This window comes from Felis catus, chromosome C2, assembly GCF_018350175.1.
Source record: "Felis catus isolate Fca126 chromosome C2, F.catus_Fca126_mat1.0, whole genome shotgun sequence".
NCBI lineage: Eukaryota > Metazoa > Chordata > Mammalia > Carnivora > Felidae > Felis > Felis catus.
This window is the reverse complement of record NC_058376.1, coordinates 24,272,358-24,287,550: the sequence shown is the minus strand read 5'-3', so window position 1 is coordinate 24,287,550 and position 15,193 is coordinate 24,272,358. Positions and strand designations below refer to the sequence as shown.

The following is a 15,193-nucleotide window of genomic DNA, read 5'->3' as shown; positions in this document are numbered from 1 at the left end:
ACCCTGCTTCGTAATTGTGCTCATGATGGGTTATTACTTAATACTTCTGGGACCTACCATACTCTTGATTCTAATACTTTGTGGGATTATTAACTTAGTGTCCAGAAAAATAAAATTTTATTTTTTTAATTATTTGCTATTGTAGAAATAGCTACAGGTATGATATATAATTTGGATAAAATAACTACAGTGACTTAGAAGTAACCAAACCTTGGGGTGCCTGGGTGGCTCAGTTGGTTAGGCGGCCGACTTTGGCTCAGGTCATGATCTTGCGGTCCGTGAGTTCTAACCCCGCATCGGGCTCTGTGCTGACAGCTCAGAGCCTGGAGCCTGCTTCATATTCTGTGTCTCCCTCTCTCTGACCCTCCCCTGTTCATGCTCTGTCTTTCCCTGTCTCAAAAATAAATAAACGTTAAAAAAATTTAAAAAAAAAGTAACCAAACCTTCATTATTCTGTTAATATGAATTTTAAAATGTAAGCAATGATTTAAAAGAAGAAAAAAATCTCTGTTTCACAATTCAATTTCCATTTTTTTTGTTTATTTAAATTTTAGTTAATATACAGTGGATTATTGGTTTCAAGAGTAGAATTCAGTAATTCATCACTTATATACAATACCCAGTGCTCATCACAACAAGTGCCCTCCTTAATACCCATCACCCATCTAGCCCATCTTCCTACCCACCACCTTCTATCAACTCTCGTTTGTTCTCTTTTGTTAAGAGTCTCTTGTGGTTTGTTTTTCCCTCTCTTCTCTTTTTTCTCACCTTCCCAAATGTTCATCTCTTTGTTTCTTAAATTCCACATATGAGTGAAATCATATGGTATTTGTCTTTCTCTGATTGACTTATTTTGCTTAGCAAAATACATTCTGGCTCCATCCACATCATTGCAAATGCCAAGATTTCATTCTTTTGATGGCTGAGTGATATTCCATTGTGTATGTGTATATATCATATATACACACACACGCATATATGTATTTTTATCCATTCATCAGTCGATGGATATTTGGGCTCTCTCCATAATTTGGCTACTATTGATAATGTTGCTATAAACATTGAATACATGTACCCCTTCAAATCTGTATTTTGGTAGACTTTGAGTAAATACCTAGTGGTGCAATTGCTGGATCATAGGACAGTTCTTTTTTTTTGAGGAACCTCCATTCAGTTCTCCAGAGTGGCTGCACCAGTTTGCAATGCCACCAGCAGTGAGAGAGGGTTCCCCTTTCTCTGCATCCTCACCAGTTTCCAGGATTATTTTAAATTAGAATTTTGGAGGACATTGGTCACAATGAATGTTTATGTTCATTAAAATTTGCCCTACTATTTGTTTATTATATCTGAAATTTCCTATCATATTCTGAGCTTTCTCAGAGGAGAAAGTTAGGAAGTCTTCTGGAATATAAATATGCTCAGAAGTATTGCAGTTTCCTAAGTAATTACTAGAGAAAATCCTAACAATATTTGGAGGGAATGGTAAACACAACTACCCAGTAGTATTGTTAGTGTCACTAATTAATACACTCAAACTTCTATTGGTCTTATAAAAATATCCCTTATCCAAAGTTAGAAAATTTTGGATACAGAAAGGAGAGCATCATTGTTTTTCATCAAAATATTATTTTCTCATTTTGAATATTGTGCTGTGTCTGTAAAGGTTTTGTACATATGATTCTATTTAGATGTAGTATATGATTATATACTAGTATTATAGTAGTATATGTAGATGTAGTATATGCATTAATTAAAAAAAATATTTTTTCAATGTTTACTTTTGAGAGACAGAGCATGAATAGGGAAGGGGCAGAGAGAGAGAGGGAGACACAGAATCCAAAGCAGGCTCCAGGCTCCAAGCTGTCAGCACAGAGCCCGGAGCTTGACCTCACAAATCATGAGATCATGATCTGAGCTGAAGTCGGGTGCTTAACTGACTGAGCCGCCCCAGTAAAGCATTATTTTTAATGCATTATATATTATTTAAATATTATAAGAAATTTTGATTTAAAAATTATTCATGCATCACAGAAACTAAAAGACTTAATCTTCTTTTAAAACTCACTTACCTTTAGTTGCTGATTCACCTTCACATTATTTTTACAAATAAGTTTTAGAATTATACTTTACAAATTTCCCTTGAAAATCATTTGCTCTGATTTACTGTAAAGAAGATGCCTATGAGTTAACATTTCCTGATTCATGAGACATAGGCATGCTCTTAAATGTTGCTTAAGGTAGTGATCTAATTTCTAGACTCCCTTAAGATAAGCAGATGTGTTTGTGAAAAAGAATCATTTATCTCTCCACTTAAGTGATTGAGAAAGGGATTGCTAGTTTGGTTTAGTATGTTGGCTTTTGTAGCATATTTAAGTGCTGGAATAGTTTCACCACTATGTCGCTGTTTCTTCTGGAAAGGAAAATCATTGTATTTTAAGGCTCAAGTGACATTCAGACTGTGAAAAAGGTTACCTTGACTTTGAAAGTAAAGGTTTAATCAAGAGGTGTATTCTGTTCTTGAGCAAGGAAACCAAATTCAATATAGAAAGAGGCAACTCTCTGTAAAATAAAATTTTAAAATTTTAAAAACTGTGAAATAAAATTTACTTTTATGCAATTTTACAAATGTACTATGCAAACAAAAATAAAATTAGTTTGCCAGAACTTGCATTCTGCCTTCTGCCACCAACTCAGTCCTGTAAAGGCATATCCCATGCCACTAATTTGGTCCTGTGTTGGGCTAACAGCTGCTCTCTTGACCCTTTTGTACAGTTCACGTTCTACCAAGAATCCTCCGCACCAGCCCCTCTGCCCCTGCTGCTGTCCCTTCACTACCAGCCACTCTTCAGAAGTGCGCGCGCATGACTTGCTGGCCTGTTATGTAAGCAGGAGGGAAGCCCTGGTTCTCTTGGCAGGAGGTACTTGAGTGAGGAGGTGTGTGTGTCCTTTTCTTTGATATTTAGCTGTTGTTCAACCAAGATTTTTGGTGGGTGTGTTCTTCATTTCAAACTAAAACCATCATTTTACAAGTGTATCCAGTTTCCTCTGATACTCAAAAGTGTGAGGGGAAAAAAATCGATCAAAATGGAATAGTAAACAGAATCAAGAATGGGAAATGAAAATTTAATCATGGACTATTTATCATCTTTTAATTTCTTGGTTATGCTGCTAACTTGGCCTTTATGGTCTCTGTAGTCACAAAGATTACACATGTCTTTGATATTATGCTGAAATAAATACCCCTAGGTAATGGGGTATGATCTTGAAACACTATTGCTGTTAGATTATACGTTGTTAGCACTTTGACACAAGAGGTACTTGATATTTCAGTCAATGATCGCTTCACTGAGCACTATTCTTTTCACCCTCTCATCATGTTGTAAACTGTTTTCTAGCTCAGGCAGGTAATAATTGATCTCAGTAACGTGGCTATGTACTTAACCACTGAGTAGCAACCAGATGTGAGGGTATATTTCCAGTAAAACACTTGAATACTGCCCATGGTGAAGTGAGTCTAATGTCAGTTCTACCCTTGATGTAACAGGTGCTCTTTGGTGAGCTGTACTCTTTTAATGAGATTATTTGTAAGCATAATGGGGAGTATGGAAATGTGCCAACTGAAGAGTCAATGGGAGAGGAATAATAGGGATAATGAGTGGCAGGGAGAGAGAAACAGGTAGACCAAGGAAATCAGGCACACTGAGAACTCTGTAAAATCAAGTGAGTGAATTATAGCTGCAAGAGGATGTCTAATGGTAACTTTTGATGTGTTTTATACTCAAGAGTGTGAAAGTCACTTTATGCATTCTATTTTTGATAATTAAGAGTAATTTATAGGTTTGCCACCTTTCCTTTCTCCAATGGCAAGCCTCCAGATCCTTTCTGTGCCGTCATTCTGTAGAGTGAAGTGACAAGGGAACACACATAAGCATGTTAAATTCTTAAGCTATTATATCAAATACATGTTTTCTGAAATGGCTTTGTTATATTTTTCTTAATTAACATACTTCTTTTTAGCAGAGATACTGAAGTTTATATCTGACTATAGTTTATGATTATGTATTTTCCTTATAAAAGTAAAAGGAAGAGTCTAGCTTTAAGAGAACCAAAGAATGGATATCTAAAATAATTATTTTACAATATCTATATTCATCTTCCTATCTCCTGGATGTTTATGCATATAAAATTATTGAGAAACATTTATTGGATCATCTCCTCAGCACTTTTATCTCTTCCAGATGGTTTTTCTTTAATTGTTGTTTGTCAAACTATGATCCCCTTCCCTTTCTATAATTCCAAATTGTGGTATGTTTCAAGCTGTTGCTAATTAGTATAGTTTTAAATTTTGAACAGTGGTTGGAGGAGGAGATTATATTGACAACAAATATCAGGAATAAAACCTGTTGCTTGACATCTATCAAGAAAAAATGGAAAACGTGTCTAGGATAGAGAAGCAATGCCAACATGAAGGAGGGTTTTGTTGTTGGTTTTGTCTGTTTTTAAATTTTTCTGCATGTTTGGTTAGTTTCAATAGAATTGGACGTTGAGACATAAAATCCTGCTTCCGATATTACATTAGAACTCTAAATGAATGACTTCATCTTCCTGAACTTTAGTTTCCTTTTCTTTAGAATGAAGATTATACTTATTTCATAGATTTGTAGGTCACACCTAAAATGAAGTACTCTCTTCTTTGATTTATATCCCAAGTGTATTTCTATTCACATGCTTCTGCCTTGCTCCACCTCCCCTCTGACCCATAATGCAATGACTCAACAGGAAATTCTCCATAATAACAATTTGACAGATGTCATCAACATTGGCTGTGCCCTCTGCTTTCATGAATGTGAGGCTCAGTTTATAACAGCACAATGCCATCAACATGTAAAACAGCACATTATGAAAAGATCAGTCAACATAGACACACACACACACACACACACACACATACACATACATACACATGTACTTTTCTACATGTCTTTATCAAGTAAAATATGTTTCACTTAAGGAGAAAAGAACAGGGGTGCCTGGGTGGCTCAGTCGATTAAGCATCCGACTCTTGATTTCAACTCAGGTCATGATCTCATGGTTTGTGAGCCTGAGAGCATGGAGCCTGCTTGGGATTCTCTCTCTCCCTCTCTCTCTGACCCTCCTGTGCTCTCATTCTCTCTCTCTCTTTCTCTCTCTCAAAGATGAATAAATAAATAAACTTTAAAAAAGGAGAAAGAATACCTAACATCTTATTAAAGGCATAAAAGTGTGATGATAAAAGTAGGCTAATAAAGAGTCTGTGGAGTCAGTCCTACTGCAGACTTCGCATACAGAATAATCTTGAAGTTAGATGAGGCCCTGTATGTAAATGATTCTTGTGTGTCATTTCCTAGGGCAGTATCGTTTTTTGTTGCTGTTATTGAATCAAGTATAAAGGCAAAACTCCTCAATTGTAGCTACAGTTTTCATGGGAAAGCCAATTACATAAAATAAGACTTCAGTTTCTTATGTTAGTAGTTAAAAATTGAAACTATAGACATCTGGGAAAGCTGCGTTGATATTTACTGCTAAATTGAGGTCAAAGTTGAACTAATTTTTCTCATCCTTTTTTTTTCAATATGCAACCGAGTAAAAGAATGTGTGCCATCTATATACATTCATTTTTTTCCAAGATAAAAATCAAATAGCTCATTGGTGTTTTAGAACAACAATTTAAGTTTTTTTTAATTAATAAAATTGGGAAGAAGAAACAGTATCCTTATATATAAAATATTTTCCATTTTTTAAAGGTTAATTTGACATGTTTTGCCACAAATTCACTGTTTTAAACCTTAAAAATAACTTGTAAGTAAAAATATAGTTAAGCTTTAGCTTTTGAAAAAATACAAAATACTACTGAGAATGGAATCCAATGATAGTATCATTTTTCCATCTATCCACATAACATTCAGTCTTTAAAGGTACTTGAGGGGCGCCTGGGTGGCTCAATCAGTTAAGCGGCCGACTTCGGCTCAGGTCATGATCTCACGGTCCGTGAGTTCGAGCCCCGCGTTGGGCTCTATGCTGACAGCTCAGAGCCTAGAGCCTGTTTCGGATTCTGTGTCTCCCTCTCTCTGACCATCCTCTATTCATGCTCTGTCTCTCTCTGTCTCAAAAATAAATAAACGTTAAAGGTGCTTGAATCTGCACATAGTAGCTTTAATTGAAAGGGATAAAGCATGTTATTAAATCTGGCAGACTAATTTATCATATGCATTTATAACAAGCCCTTCAGACCATTTCGTTCTTTTACCTGTCCAAAACCAACATGTTCCATAAGTTCATTAGACTTCTTTCCATATTATGTTTCCAAACAGGCACCATGAGATTAAATCTCAAAGAAACAAAAGAACGTATTGTCACAAAAGGAAGATAGAGTGCATGCTTTGGCAGCACATATACTAAAATTGAAATGCAGAGAAGATTAGCATGAGTTCTGTTCAAGGATGACACCAAATTTGTGAAGCATTCCATATTTAAAAAAAAAAAAGGAAGAGGGATATTGGAACTATATCAGCTTAATTTTCAAAACCCTTTTGATCAAATAACAATTCAAGTTTGTAAATTTATCTCTGAGCTTAAATTTACATACAAATATGAAGTCTTAATACTGAAAGTGCATTTTCACATTAAAAATGCCCTTTAAAACTTTTTAAATGACATTAAAATCTTTAGATATTTTTTAAGGAAGAAAAAGATCAAAGCACCTGTGTCGTTTCTTCCATTGGCATGTTGACTCAAATTGCTGTAAACTTTCCTATTTAGGTGAATCATTTTATAGAATTCTGCATAAAACCCATTATCAGAATTTAGGAAGAAAAGAAAATTTCATTGAGGAGCAATAATTGGCACATTTTCAATGACTGGATATGATAACAAATGAGACCATCAGACTCATTTGTCATGGAATGTCATCATCCACCCTCATATTCCTATTTATTCCCCTTACTGCTGCCTCTTGCTAACTGTGGGAGGACAGCCCCTGCATATGGAAAATCCTGAGGTATGTGGGCAATGGCGGCTTTGCAGTTATACAGAATCATTTCAGCAAATAAAATGGCATGAGCAGTATTTTCAAGCATGGTCACAATGTAATATTTAAAATGCTTCTATTTTTGTTCTTTTCATTCATTTATTCAGATTAATTTTCTCACAAATACTATTATCCTGAGCACTCTGATAGATGTTGGCATATAATCAGAAAAATGAGGCAAAATACCCATTTCTATGGAGCATCTGGTTGCCTGCTGTCCCCATGTATGCTCACTCTGTCCTATTAGAAGTAGGAAAATCATTAAAATGATCTTTTTTTCCTGACTTATTTATAATAATATAGTTTTTACAAGGATAAAATGACTTTATGTAGATGAGACATTTAAATTCCTTTCTTGGTCCGTGTTAAGTGTTAAAAACAAGTGTTTTATATCATTATAATTAACTCTTTATCAAGGATTTGTTGATGAAGATAATACAATAATTTTAAATTTTATCTTTGATAACCTGTTACTTCTTCTTTTGATTTTCACAAAGAAAAGTTGTTTACCTAACCTAATCTAACATTCACCATTAACATTACTTTATTGTGGGAATTTTTTTTAAATGCTTTTCATCACACGGAAAAGAGCTAGAAGTTTCAGATCTTCACAGAGCAAATTAGACAATAAAAAAGTATATCTACTCCAAAATGCTTAATATTGAGGCATTTTAAAGTTCAGAGCAAACTGTGCCAAATGTTTATTTTCTTAAATTACTTGAGAAATCATTTTTCAGGTGGTGTTTTCAATAGGTCAGACCCATCAGCAGCCTGAGGCAGTCCCCAGGGGTGCTGGTCCCATGGCTCTGGGGAGGGATGGGGGACACTGCACCATGAAGCTGTACAGCCTTAGTGTCCTGTACAAAGGTAAGCCCAAGGTGGTGCTGCTCAAAGCCACATACAACATGTGCTCCTTCAGCTTCTTCCAGAAGTCCAGTGATCAGAAAGTCATGACCCTCACAGATCAATGGGCTGTGGAGCACTCAGCATAAGGCAGCAGAGCTTCTGTCCAAGAACAAGAATATCTGTGCCGCGTCTACGTGTGAAACCACAGTCTTGCAGGAGTGGTCATTGCAGATAGTGAATTGCCGCCCTGCATGGCTCTTACCTTTCTAGAGAAGGTACTAGAAGAATTCTCCAAGCAGGTGGAAAGTCTAGAGTGGCCTGTCGGATCTCTTGCTACCATCCACTAAGTAGCCCTTAGATGGCAGCCCCAGTAGATACAAGAACTGCTGAGAAACTAACCCCATGACTAAGGTACAGGATGGAGCTGGATGAGACCAAAATCAGGCTGCACAACACGATGGAGTCTCTGTTAGAGCAAGGGGAGAAGCTGGGTGACCTGGTGTCCAAATCCCAAGTGCTGGGAACAGCCTAAAGCCTTCTATAAAATGGCCCAGAAAGAGAACTCGTGCTGTGCAATCATGTGATGGCATTGTGCAGAGGCTCCTGTGCTGAAATGCCCCAGTCATTTGCATCAGCACTGCAGCCCAGAGAAACAGAGCCACTGTGGGAAGATCCACGTAGAAACGCTCTCATTTTTCTCTTTAGATCCACTGGCAGGACCTAAGGGGTCATGGAAGGGCCTGTAACACTTCAAATTTACATGTCTGGTAATTTTTGGAAAGATCCATGTGGGGTCCTCAGAGGTGTATTATTGGGCCAAATGAAGCCATAAACTCTGAGTGATTAAAAAATTTTTTTGAACAAATAAATCATGCTTTATTAAAAAAATGAACTTCAGCCATCACAGCAAGATCTTCACACACACACATTTGAAACAAGGATTTTCTGCTGTGACTGAATAAGTTTACAAACATGCAGTATCAATACCAAGAAATTAAAAAAAAAAACCTGTTTTTTATTCCTGATACAGTATGTCTAACAAATTGACAATTGACATGGAAAACATAGTATTTAGCCAAGTTATTCTATCAACAGTGTTAGCCTGCCTAGATAATTCAAGTTCTAAAGACCTCTCTTCAATAACAGATGGCCAGTGATGGTCTGAGCAAAATAGTTAAATTCCCCAAGCAGTGCTCTTGGCTTAGCCAATGTATACACTGTCTTAGTTTCTTTGGAATAAAAATTTACCCAATGGAATTTTACAAGTCTGTAGATAAAGTAGATTTCCCAAGAGTACCATATTTTCCTGATTGGATCCAGAGCAAAAAATCAGATACAGCTATAGGGATGTTGCATATAGAGTCTTTGTTCTCTGTACTTCAATTATCACCCAGAAGTTTTCTGACTTTATTAATTTGATGAGCCATAAGTTTAACAACTCATCAAATTTGCAGCTTTGTGGGAACTTCTTTCTGGATTTCTCCATAAAAGAAAGAGAAGGAAATTATTGGAATCATTTTTATAAAGTTGTGATTTTTCCCTAAGCAATATTATTTTAAGTGTAATTCTCCCCCAAGCCCTCCAGAATCAATTACAGGTATGAAGGAGTTCAAATGAGCACCAAAAATAAATGTACAAGCAAAAATACTAAGGTAAGGAAGATTACCTGGGTCTTTTGAAAGGCCAAGAGTTAAGTTATGGGATGTTTAAGATTTAAGAACAACTATATAGGATGTTCAGAAACCATCTTCTGTCTTTACAGGGTATCTGAGTGGCTCAGTCAGTTAAGCGTCCTACTCTGTTTTGGCTCAGATCACAATCTCACGATTCATGAGTTTGAGCCCCCACATTGGGCTCTGCACTGACAGTGTGGATGGAACCTGCTTGGGATTTTCTCTCTCCTCTCTCTCTGTCCATACCCCACTTGTGCACACTCTGTCTCCAAATAAATAAACCTAAAATTTTTTTTAAAAGAAATCATATTCTTTCTTTAAATATAACATTTATTTAGACATAATTCATGATAAATTTAGCATTATCTTTAATATTAGAAATATTTAATTCATATTTTTTCTGCTAAATGACTTTTTAAAATTAAGTTATGAATACTAGAAAGTATGATATTATAACTCATTCCATTCTACATAACAGTTTCAGACTGTTAGAAAAGGTAAGGAAGGTTGATTTATGAAGTGAAGTACCTGGGAGCACAGATGGAAGCATGCATAGATATATATGTGCAGTATAGGCTTTAGTATTTGATACAGTTAGTAAAACAACTGTAAACATTTTTATTTAGTTTGTATTCTAATCAAATACTGTAGACAAAAATGTAGATTTCTGCACAAATTCTACTTAAATTTTTAAGTACCTGAAATTTTAAATTATTTTTATTTTGGAAAATGATTTAAAACAAATTTCCAGAGAGATATTTCTTGCTTAATTCCTCTGGATGGATATGTGTAAAAGCACTGAAGGAGATGAGTGTATTAGAATCACATAAGGCATATCAGGGTCTCATTTATAGACATCTCTCTGCCCTCAGCATGACTGTTGCTCTTCCCTAGGAATGCAGAGTTCATCAAACTTATATGGATCAAGGAGCTAAGATGGTCCTTTACTCAGGACAAATTTCAATTTCTCTTATTTTCTGTGTATACTTTAAATCATGATACCAAAGAATACAGTCCTTGTGAAACATGTGAAGATTTTTGATGATCTCACTACACAATCTATACTGCCATAATTTTTCCTCAGTGCTATTTCAGTCTTTCTCATATATATATGTATGTATGCATACATACATACATATTTGGGAATACAGTTACCTTCTGTTTCAATCAGTACTTCAACAATGAGCAAATGCTATGGTTCTAAATTTAGCCATGAGTCAAAGAAAAAAAGGGAAAATGAGGATTATTTAAAGACTTGACAATAGCAGTACATAGATACTAAATAATTCAGCAACAAGTAATGTATTTATAATAAACACACACAGGCATATGTATGTCTATATAATCATAAACAAGGCAAAATTTATTTGGAACATCTGGTTGCCTACTGTGCACATGTGTATTCTATTATGTTAGAAGAAGGAAAATCAGAAAAATAGGTATTTTTCCTGATTCTTTATAATAACAATAATAATAATATAATTTAAATGTATGTGTATACTCTATGCATATTATATCTAGATTCTAGATAATGAAGGGGAAAAAGCCCATTTGTACTTAAATTACTAATGCTATAGGCATTGTATCTGTGTTGAAACAGATATTCGTACTTGTCAGCATGACCTATGCAATAATATGACCTTTCTAATAATCTTGGTAATATTACCACACTGTGAGTGGGGAGAGACTCAGGTGGCTTGAGATCTACTCCTAGTTCAGACATTTTCTATACAGGAATAGACAAATCACTTACTCTCTGGTTTAATTCTCATTATCAGGCCAAGTGTGAAGAAAAAAAGTGAGATGAAAAAAAGAGCTGAAGCCAAAACCAATGGTAGGAATTGAATGAGGAAAGGGGAAACAGTGCCTATGCTTGCACCTGATAATGTTGAAAATAGTTGTGAACAAAGCAAAGTAAACTGATGGTAGTAGAAGGCATTCAGTTCTGTTCTTTAATTCTATGTGACTCGGCCAAAGGGTGCCGAGATAGCTGGTAAAATATTATCTGGATGTGTTTGTGAAGGTGTTTCTGAAAGAGATTAGCATTTGAATCAGTAGACTGAGTAATGAAAATCACTCCACCAATGTAGTAGGCATCATCCAATCTGCTGAGTGCCTGAATTGAATAAAAATGTGAAGGAAGGGCAAATTCTCTTTTTCTTGCCTTGTGCTGGGACATCATCCTTCTCCTACCCTTAGACATTGGAGTTTCTGGTTCTTATACCTTCAGGCTTGAACTGAATTATACCAAAGGTTTTTCTTGTTCTCTAGCTCATAGATGACATGTTGTGGCATATCTAGGCCTCCATAATTTCATGTGTCAATTCCTGTAATTTTCTCTTGTATCTCTTTATATATCCTAATGATTCTGTTTCTCTGGAAAACCCTAACAAGTATATACATTAGTCTTGAGAAGCAGAGTGCTGCTGCAACATATAGCTAAAAAGTGCAAGTGGTTTTAGAACTTAGTAAATAGGTAAAGGCTAGAAGGCTTTGGAGTTACATGCTAGAGTAAGACAAGATTTCTGTGAAAGGACCATTAAAAGCAACTCTGGTGAGAATGCAAAGGAAAAAAAGGAGAGCTACAGAGAAATTCTCAATCATCTTAGAGTATATACCTAAGTGGTTGTGAACAGAATGTTGGTAGAAATATGGATGGTATAGGCCATTCTGATGAGGTTACAGACAGAAATGAGTAACATGTTATTGGAAATTGGAGAGAAGGTGATTCTTTGTTATAAAATGGCAGAGTTTCGCTGAATTGTGTTCCTGTCCTAGTGTCTTGTGGAAGGTTGACCTTGAGAGTGATGAAATTAGATATTTGGTGAAGGCAATATCTAAGCAAAGTGTTGAAGGAGCAGCTGGTTTCTCTTGAATGCTTATAGTAGAATGTGACAAGAAAAATGATTTTAGGATGGAATTCTTAATAAAAAAGCAGAACTTAAAAATTTCAGAAGTTCTTAGCCTATCCATATTGAAAGGAGTAAAAAAGTCTTGTTTAGGAGAGAACATGAAAGATGTGGCCAAATTTGGTAAAGGTATTAATTGGCCATCTCAACAGAAGCCAGGAGCTACTAATCAAGACAGTGATGATTTGATGAGGTACAGGTGGAAACTAAGGCATTAATGTGTGATGTTTGTCATCTTAGGGCTGTATGGGACAATGACAGGTTGCTCAGCAGCTAATTCCTCTAATACCTGGGCATCTAATACCTGGGTATCTCATGGTATACTATTAGTAACTTCTATAAAATTCTTTAGGAGCTGCAATCTCAAGGTAGAACCTAATTGTAAGGGAGTTAGATTATATGATATAATTAACAAATCTCATTTGTCAATGTCAGGACTCTCATAGGACAAGAGTAGAACTCTGAAATCTGTGATGGGGAATATGGATTGACAAGTCTGCTAAATTTGAATTCCTAAATTCCACTGAATTCATTATTTCAGCAGAAGCTGCCTGCCTCCTTCCCCCTTGTTAGAGAAAGGCAGTCCCTTCCTTGAGTGGTAAAATTGAAATGACCCACTTGAATCAGACACAGAGATGGAGCTTGTTTCCATAAAAGAACCTTCCTTACTTCCCTCATTGCTTCTAAGACAATTACAAGTTCAGGATTAAGCACAAACCAAAAAGAAAGTAAAATCTCTGTTCTAAAAGGAAATAGCTTATACATTAAAGGAAGTATAGAACCCAGCTAATGTCTGCTGGCCATGACCTGTCAACATAGATCTTGAGGGTTGGGAAATATGGTAGGTTTTTTTTGTTTTTGTTTTAGTTTATTTATATTTATTTTTGAGAGAGAGAGAGAGAAAGAGCATGAGCAGGAGAGGGGCAGAGAGAGAGGGAAAGAGAATTCCAAGCAGGCTCCACACTCATCATGGAGCCTAACATGAGGCTTGAACCTAGGAACTGTGAGATCACGACCTGAGCCAAGATCAAAAGTTCCACACTTAACCAGCTGAACCACCCAGGCACCCCAGGAACTATATTTTAATAGGAGACATCCAAGGGTTGGGAAATAGGTTTTAATAGGAGACATTTTACTTACCTTGGGGAATTTATATCCATTATAAGGACTCCTAAAATATCCTAATAACCTATTAAATTGACTGTTTGAATCCTCCACTCAATTATCTTAAATTAGGAGTAAATGTTGTTACTTCCTTTACATAGTGGTGAGGATGAAATCAGAAGACTCTGAGAACATGGGAAGGTAAAACAGATTTAACACTTATGAGCTAAGAACCCAGTACAAGTCTATAATTTTCAGAATAGCATAGATAATACCCTCATCAATCGCTTAAGGAATGAATTGAGGGGGTGCTATGGTCCTAGTAAGAAATGTTCTTTGCTAGGAACACCTAGTGGCTGTATTATTGGAACTGTCCATTTTGAGGGATGTTTTACCATATCATCTTGGCATATTGTCAAGCAGAATAGGAAGGATCCATGTGAAATTGGAACATCACAGTCGAGCTTTGTACCAAGCAGATCAAGTGCATATTTAAATTACGTGAACATGTAATTCTGATGCCTATGTCACTTATCTCTTTATACAAATGACTTTCAGCTTATACTTAGGAATTCATGGATGTTGTCTATAACTGATAAAGTAGGATGAATTTCAACCCACTCACAGATGGATTATTGCAATATGTTTGTGTTAGGTGAGAAGGAACTGATGCCTCATTATAGCCCTACAAAGGGGAAATACTAAAGTGCAGTTACAAAGGACATCGTTTCAGTAAGCAAAACTGTGTGCGGTCACTTAGTCATCACTTTCTAGGGATGAGAAGTGCCCAGAAGAATGAGTATACATGACCTCCAGGACAGAGGTAAAGGTCTGATTGATTTATCTCGATTTGGGAAGGGGGAAAAAAAACTTAGAAGGTAAAAATAAGTCAGAGTTCTGGGGAAAGACATATGGATAGACCCATAGCAGTGAGCAAAGGCATGTGGATCTTTATTTTTTATGTAATGCATATAAAAGTGACTGACACCGTGACTTTCAATAAGCCTTCTTCTTATCCCACCCAAGTTTGGGCAATGGTCCACGGACACCACAATCATGTGAAAAATGGAATCAGTGCATGGGTGCCATAATAAATGCACTTGCACTTGTAGGTGCAAGCTAACTAGCTAACTCAACTAGCTAACTGTAACTGCTACTGCCATACAATTAACCTGCCAGTAGTCGACACCAGTGACAGATTTTAGAATATCATCATCCTTCAAAAGGACTGGTTATGTACTTAGTGTCATGTCACCTATTTCAAACACCTTCCCACCCTCCCCTCAGAAGGGGCAGCAGTGCATACTCACTGGAATCCATACTTGATCTGCATATGAATTTCTCTTTCCTTCACCTAGTCTCTCTGTCATCACCATCATACACCCTTTTACTCTCTTACTGGCTCTTCTTCCTTCCTACCTTGTTCTCCTTTTCCCTCAACCCAGCACCCTAGTATTGTACTACCTCATAAAGTAGTAGCACATAGCTTTTACCTCAGGCTCTGTGTGCTGTGGAACCTAGAGTGAGACAATGAGTACACGAAAATTTTAATCATTCTTTGTCTAACATCCATATCAAACCATTTATTTCACGCC

General features: G+C 36.2%; 1 long non-coding RNA gene and 2 pseudogenes across 1 annotated transcript in view; all 3 read left to right on the top strand.

Moving 5' to 3' along the window:
* LOC109503369 overlaps window positions 1–15,193 on the top strand; it is a 156,560-nt gene that overhangs the window by 61,076 nt on the left and 80,291 nt on the right. The gene's annotated exons all lie outside the window — the stretch shown is intronic.
* LOC123379894 lies at window positions 6,124–9,757 on the top strand (annotated as a pseudogene).
* LOC111556403 lies at window positions 6,415–6,513 on the top strand (annotated as a pseudogene).